Raw genomic sequence first — 7741 nt, 5'->3', positions numbered from 1 at the left:
TTCTCCCACTTGGATGTGGGCAAATTTCCACACCCAGGAATCAATGAATCCCCAGCAGGATGAGTACATCGTAGCACACCAGGCACAGAATCAAACCCTGCAAACCAAATGTAGAGAGAAATAGCTGAAGAGAGCCAGGTGGGCGGGGGGTGGGGGAGGAGCAGCACATTTCATACCAGGCAACCACCGTATCAATGTCACCGGCCTCCCGTCAGAAGGAACAGAGGCCTGGAGACAGTGGCACAGGAAGAAAAAACATCATCCTGTGCAGTTCACTGCATAGCCAGTGAAAACACCTTTCAAGAATAAACAAGCCGGGACCGCGGCTCACTAGGCTAATCCTCCGCCTACCGGCGCCGGCACACCGGGTTCTAGTCCCGGTCGGGGCACCGGATTCTGTCCTGGTTGCCCCTCTTCCAGTCCAGCTCTCTGCTGTGGCCCCGGGAGGGCAGTGGAGGATGGCCCAGGTGCTTGGGCCCTGCACCTGCATGGGAGACCGGGAGGAAGCACCTGGCTCCTGGCTTCAGATTGGCACAGCGCCGGCCGTGGCAGCCAATAGGGGGTGAACCAACAGGAGGAAGACCTTTCTCTCTGTCTCTCTCTCTCACTGTCTATAACTCTCTTTCTGTCTCTCTCTCTCTCTCTCTCACTGTCTAACTCTGCCTGGCAAAAAATAAATTAAAAAAAAGGAATAAAGACGAATTCTCCCTTGACATAAAGGAAAACTAAGATGAAAACTAAGAGGACTCACCACCAGCAGGCTCGCCCCAAAGTCTGAAGCAGCTCTGGGCACGTGACAGGGAGGAACGAAGAGCTCCAGAAATAGCAGACGTGTAGCCAAGGAGCAGAGGCTGCTTCCCCTTCAGACCTTCAACTTGCCCGTGACTGCTCAATGCAAAAGTCCCAACAGCGGCAGGGTGGGGGGGTGGGGTACAGCGTTTACACAGCAACCACACATCACATAAAGAGTGGAGGCAGGGCTCATGGTGAAGGGGCAGGGTTTTTATATTTATTTGTTTATTTTTTATTTATTTATTTGACAGGAAGAGTTATAGACAGTGAGAGAGAGAGACAGAGAGAAAGGTCTTCCTTCCATTAGTTCACTCTCCAAATGGCCGCTGCAGCCGGCGCTGCACCGATCCGAAGCCAGGAGCCAGGAGCCTCTTCCTGGTCTCCCATGCAGGTACAGGGGTCCAAGCACTTGGGCCATCCTCCACTGCCCTCTCGGGCCAAAGCAGAGAGCTGGAGTGGAAGAGGAGCAACTGGGACTAGAACCCGGTGCCCATATGGGATGGCAGCACCGCAGGCGGAGGATTAACCCAGGGAGCCACGGCGCTGGCTCCCAAGGGTTTTTATATTTACTGAGCAATCCCAGTCATCTGCCAATGTCCTCCAGCCAGGAAGTGGTGGAGCAAAGAATGACTCGCGTCTGCAGCCCATCCTCTTTCATCGACATCAGACAAGAAGGGTGAGTGGGAATGACAGCCCCGAGCAGCCCGAGGGGCCCCACGGCTGCTGAGCACGCCAGATTCCCAGGCCCCAGCGCCTGGCCAGCCAGCGGCAGGCCTGATGTGTCAGGCACGGGATGACGCGCCGGGGCGCGGCCGGAGCCAGGAGCCACCTTGTCATCCGGTCTTGAGGTCAGCCCTCCTGTCTGAGCAGACGCCCCTGTGGAAAAGCGACCCTCAGACAGGTCAGGGAGCTGCCTGTTCCCAGTGCCAATCCCACCCCTGCCCCTGCCCCTGCCCCTGGCCAGGGAGGGGCTCGTTCTCCATGAACACCACCTCACCAGCTGTCCAGGCTTGCCAAGGCTTCCGCAACAGCCCCGGACAAGGTGGAATGGAATTCTCCCGGGGCTGGGGCAGGGCAAGAATCGGAGAGTTCCTCCAGCACCCAGTGCCTGCCTCGCAGACCGTGGGAAGCCTGTGCCGTCCACGCAAGGCACCCACATGGAGCCACGACCTGGGCTGTGGCCCAGCTCTGTGTCCAACACTGCAGCTCAAGAGACACCATGGGGCAGGAGTTTGGTGCGATGTTCAAGATGCCGCTCAGGACACCTGCACCCCTAACGGAGGCCCTGGTTTCAAGTCCCAGCTCTGCTCCTGATCCAGCCACCTGAGAATGTGCACCTAAGGGAGCCGCAGGTGACGGCTCAAGGGCTTGGACCCCTGCCACCCATGTGGGAGACCCAGACGGAGTTCCAGGCTCCCAGATTTGGCCTGGTCCAGTCCTGGCTGTTGTAGGCGCTTAGGGAGTAAACTAGCAAATGACAGATATTTCTCTCTCCTTTTAAAATTTTATTTGAGAGAGAGAGACAGAGAAGGGGACCAGGATGGATTTGCGCCTGGATTCTGGGTAACCTGATCCTTTGTTTGCAGGAGTGGAAGAGACAGAGTAGTGCCAGGTGTTTATCCGCTGTCCTTTGGCTTGGCTCTGTGGCTTTGGGCACCTTTGCTACCACAGTTCCCAGAATCCTATGCAGTTGGCCTTCTACCTGGTGCTCTGGGTAGGAGGCCCTGGCAGAAGATCCAAAGGCGGGACAAGGTCCTTCCTTCTCCCTGTTTGGCACTGTCCCTACTAGTGCAACCCTTGGCCCCAGCCCTGCTGCACCTGCTGCGCTTGCTCAGTGTCTGAGCTCCTGCTCCAGGGCCCCCACTCTCAGCCTCTGGATTCCGTAAGCCCTGCTTCTCCCCTCTCATTCCCCAGCCCCAGAGGCCACAGCTGCTCTCCAGGGTTATTTTCTCCAGGTTCCCCTCAGGGGCTCCCTTTAGTTTCCTTCTACCTGCAGACCCAAGTCCTTCCATTAAATTCCCTCTGTCGAAATCCTGGGATGATTTCTGTTTTCCTGATGTGCTCCCACTGGGACAGTAAGAACCCGAGCTGCCCTCCAGGGAGCTGCCACGGCGTACACGAGACCAAGCAGGGCAGAGGGGAGCGCAGCGGCTTTGGGCCAGGTTGGTCCCGAGACAAAATTCCCGGCTGGCATTTGCTCCCCGAGCGACTCGGGGCTAGCTCCCCGGTTTCTCCGGGCCTCCATACCCTCACCTGAAAATAGAGTTGATTACACAACTCTGATTCATCAGTCTCCTCGGGCACAGACTAAAAAAAAGTTAGATGTAGATTAGGCAAAAGGGTGAACTCATGCTGGACTATTTCCAGGGGAATAGCTACCAAGCACAGAGGGCAGGAAGGCAAGGGCATAGCTTGCCTCACACGGCTGGGATCAGAGACGCCAGCACAGCCAAGGTCTCTCTGCCCTACCCCGATCTGCATCTCTCAGGGTGCGGCCTCGTTCTCACCCGAGGTCACCGTCTCCATGTGGGGGGAAGACAACGCTCTCTAGAAGCTTCCAGACTCTCGCCCTTACAGCTTTGCCCAGAGAAGAAAAGGTTTCCCTGGTGAGTCCCAGCTCCGCAGTTTCTGGGGTGGTGGTGGGGGGTGGGTTAATGGCCCAAGGTGGGTCACGTGCCCAGCCCTGCACGTGTCACTGCGGTCTGGGAGCAGGGTCATGTACGGGGTGACAGCTGTCTCAGCTACAACACATCTGAGTCACACAAAAACACGGGCTGTTCCAGTTCAAAGGAGCAGCCCGCGGCTCAGAGGAGGGACTGGTCCACAGTCCTGCGTTTCTCATCAAAGAGGCGATACTGAGAGCTGTGACGTTCAGACCCACAGCTGGGGGCAGGCGCTGGGGGTGGCGATGAGCGCTGCTTGGCAGGCCTGCGTCAAGTCCTGACCCCTCCACTTCCCATCCAGTTCCTGCTAACACACATCCTGGGAGGCAGCAGACGATGCCTCAAGAACTTGGGACCCTGCCACCGATGCAGGCGATCCAGATGAAGTCCCCAGCTCCTGGCTGCAGCCTGACCCAGCCCTGCCTAATGCAGGCGTTTTGGTAGTGAACCAGCAGAGAGAAGTTCTATTTCACTGGACCTTTCAAATGAAACGGCAACAAATCAATGAGAGGTAGACATCCCTAGAAGTTATGCAGGCTTCACCAAAAGCAGCTGGATGTGAGTGAGTGTAGGTCAGAAGGCAGGGGGTTCCTCAGTGGTCCTGAGGACACTTGCTCTGCACAAAATCCTCCTGCAGGACCCCCACCGTCAGAGAGCTGTCATCACAGGCGTGGACAGCAAGCCCCGTGGATAGCAAGCACAGTGGGGGCAAGAGGTGTGGAATCACCACACAGACACCAGGAGTCGGGTGAAAGTAGGCCAGAAGCCAGCAGCCCGCAGACTCATTTATTTCAGTTGGTGCAGCAGCTTATATAGCCGAGGCAGCCAATCCAGTCAAGGGGTGGTTTATGCCCTAACCAATCACAGCCTGTTGCCAGGCAGGCTCCGTTGCCAGGTGGTTTCCGAAGCCATTCCTGAGTAACTGACGCTCGCTTGCCAGCGGCCACCTTGGCATGGCCTTCTCATTCCACCACAGCCAGTGTCTGGGGGCAGACCTCTCGCTGCTCAGGCGGAATCTCTAGAGCAGCCAGCAAGGGAGTTTGGTTCCCCGGCTAGGCAGGGTGGACGGCCTTAGCACGAAGCTACAGAAGGCGGGCCTCTACTTCCGCTAGGGTTTAAGGGCTGAAAATCTCTGAGGAGGGAGTGATGTGGGCTCTGCAGGCAGTCAGAGGAGGACGAGGAGCTAAGGACCACCAGCCCCCAAGTCACACTCACGGCCCAAAGCCCATCTCCTTCCGCGTCACACTCAAACATGGCTGAAGGCTCGGCACCCCCGCAGCCTGCCATGCTGCTAAGCCCCACTTTCCATCAGGGACCGCACGCTGAGACAGCATCCTGCGGCCCCACTCCAATCCCTCCCTGGGGTCTTCTATCAGGCCCTGCCCCGAGCACCACCCCTGCCCTGGGTGGGGGCAACTCTCTCTCGAGTTCGCCCAGCTCATGGCTGAGTGTGTGCTACCCCTTCGCCTTTCAGTAAATCCTGCTTTCCTGCTCACAGGAGCAGGCAGGTAACCACGGGAGAGACAAGCCTCCTGTCTCAGTGTTGCCTTGGCAACGAGGAGAGAAGGAAGGTTCAGAGACATTGCGGAGCCAGCCCCAGGCTGCACAGCGCGGGGCATGGCCGGCGCTCAGTGCCTTGTGCAGGCTCCCTGCCCGACCTGTCACTGCCGCTGCTCGCCCAGGCCCTCAGGAGACCTCTTACCAGTGGATGTGCTCGGGATCACGAGTTCCCTGGCTGTTTCCTAGGGGCCCAGATGCCTGCATGGCGCGAGGCCCCTCTGCAGGCCGTGGCCTTGGGGAAAATGTAGGGAAAGAGCGCACAGTAACTGAAAACGGCGGAAGGAGGGCAGATGGGGCTCCTGCGGCTGTGGCCTGCACCAGCCTCACCACCACATCTACAGCTTCCTGAACACGCCACTCACTTTGCCTCCCTGTCTGTGCCCGAACTGCTTTCTTTACCTAAAACACCTTCCCCACTCCCACCCAAACCCTGTCTTGTAAACTCCTACACTTCCCTCAAAACCACCCAGAGTCACCTCCTCCATGAAGTCCTCCTGCTTCTCAGCAGTGGGCCCTCAGGCCCACAGCCCTGGGCCAACTGCTTCCTTTAGCTGGTGCAGCAAATCCACCTAAGGCTTCCTCCAAGGCAGCTGTGGTTCTCATCCCCATCTACAGATGTGCAGCATCAGAGCGGCAGCTGGAGTCCCGGCTGCCCCACTTCCGGGCCAGCTCCCTGCTAGTGCACCTGGAAGGCAGCAGAGGATGGCCCAAGTGCACCCATGTGGGGGACCTGGAAGAAGCTCCCGGCTCCTGGCTTGGGCCTGGCCTGACCCTGGCTGTTGAGGCCATTTGGAGAGTGAACCAGTGAATGGAAGATCTCTCTCCCTCTCTCTAACGCCACCTTTCAAATAAGTAAAGAAAATTTTTAAAAAGATTATTTATTTGAGAGCCACAGCTACAAACACAGAGAGGGAAAGACAGAGCAGGGAGCTAGATCAGATATGGAGCAACCGGGACTTGAACCAGCACCATATGAGATGCCCATGGCACAGGCAGAGACTTAACCTACTATGCCACAGCACCAGACCCTATAAATAAATTTTTAAAAAGAAAAAAAGGAGGCTGGTGCTGTGCCATATTGGGTAAAGCCACTGCCTACAGTGCCAGCATCACATATGGGCACCAGTTTGAGTCCTGGCGGCTCCATTTCCAATCCAGCTCCCTGCTAATGTGCCTGGGAAAGCAGTGGAGGATGGTCCAAGTACTGGGGCCCCTGCACCCAGGTGGGAGAACTGGATGGAGTTCTTGGCCCAGCCCTGGTTGGTTGCTAGCCATTTAGAAAGTGAAGCGCTAAGTAGAAGCTTGCTCTCTCTCTTTCTCTTGCTCTCTCACTTTCTCTCTCTCCCTCTGTCAGTCTGCCTTTCAAATAAATATATCTTTTTTTTTTTTTAAAGGACTCCATTACCAAGTTAGATATGTGAAGGCTGAGTGCTGGTTCCCTCATAGCTGTGTGTGCCTTAACAATTCACTCAACCTCTCTGTTCCCTCTGCCTAATGGCAGTACCAGCAATGCCTGTGGTATCACCACCTTCTGAGGATTCAGCAAGCACCTTTGTGAAATCAGTTAGGGATCGTGTGAAAATGTCTGTTCTCACTCATGGTTGGAATCTGACATTCAAATGGCCTTGCAGGTGCAGAGGGTGCCATGGGTCTGGGAACTGTGAGTGATGAGGACAGAGGCAGACACTTGGCTTTGCAACCTGACCCCCTGCAAGAGGACAGGGACAAGGCCAGGAGAGTCCCTTGGCAGAGCGCGCTGTGCACGCCATGCTCTGGGCTCAGCCCCTCCATTCCACCTCCCTGAGCCAGGAGGTCCCTGTCTTTGCAGAACTTGCCCAGGAATGACTACATTGCCTAAGCCACACTGTACGCATTTCCACCAACTCAGTGCCTTAAAACAACACAAATTTATGCTCACAGTTCTGTAGGTCAAGAGCCTGAAGTGAACCTGAAGGGGCTCAGACCGGGTGTGCCCAGGGCTCGTGCCTTCGGGAGGCTCTGCGTGAAGATCCCCTCCGTGACTTCCAGCTTCCCGAGGCTCACGTCCACATTCTTCCTGCCCCCTTGCCCCCTCTGCTTCCCCAAGACCCCCTGTGAGTAAACCAAGACGCCTGACTAATCTTCCCATGTCAAGACCCTTAAATGCATCTCGCCTGTAAAGTCCACTTCTCTGTGTAAGGTACTAACACAGTTGCAGGTTCTGGAAATTCGGAGGCAGACGTGTTTGAGGGCCATTATTCTGCCAAGCACGACAGCTACCCAGGGCTTTCACCAGAACCGCTCCAATCCAACCACGCACCCTACACAGCCTCCCAGTCCACGCTCTGAGCTGCAGAGGTGCCCGGGTGCGTGACTCCTGCACAGCACCTCCCCGCTCCCTGCTTCAGTCTCCTGAGCCACAGAGGCTCAAGGAGCACAGCCAAGGTCATGCTGTTCCCTCGAGCCCCCAAGCACAGGCTCGCCACCAAGCCACTGCCCCCCGGCAGGCCAGGCCACGCCACAGGTGGCCTTTCAGACAGCCAGTCAGAAGGGAGAAGCCAGGCAGGCCATTGGAGGGCGCGTTGGCCAAGGAGGCCAAGCGGATCATCACTAAAGAGGAAAAGGAAGCTGGGGAAAAAAAAAAAAAACAGTGATACTTTCCCCTGCAACAGTTATTCCTTCTCCCCCAGGAACCCTGACACACGCAAACCAGCTCAGCTGCCTTGCCCGGGGGTCACATGTTCCAA

At 56.7% G+C, this 7741-nt stretch overlaps 1 long non-coding RNA gene across 1 annotated transcript; it reads left to right on the top strand.

The window, feature by feature from the left end:
• Positions 1 to 3137: 3137 nt before the first annotated feature.
• Positions 3138 to 7134, top strand: LOC108178587 (uncharacterized). Its single transcript, XR_001795346.3, has 2 exons — positions 3138 to 3398; positions 6944 to 7134. It is a non-coding gene; the product is annotated as an uncharacterized lncRNA (long non-coding RNA).
• Positions 7135 to 7741: the final 607 nt, after the last annotated feature.

Source organism: Oryctolagus cuniculus, chromosome 17, assembly GCF_964237555.1.
Source record: "Oryctolagus cuniculus chromosome 17, mOryCun1.1, whole genome shotgun sequence".
Lineage (NCBI taxonomy): Eukaryota > Metazoa > Chordata > Mammalia > Lagomorpha > Leporidae > Oryctolagus > Oryctolagus cuniculus.
This window is presented reverse-complemented; position numbering and strand designations above follow the sequence as displayed.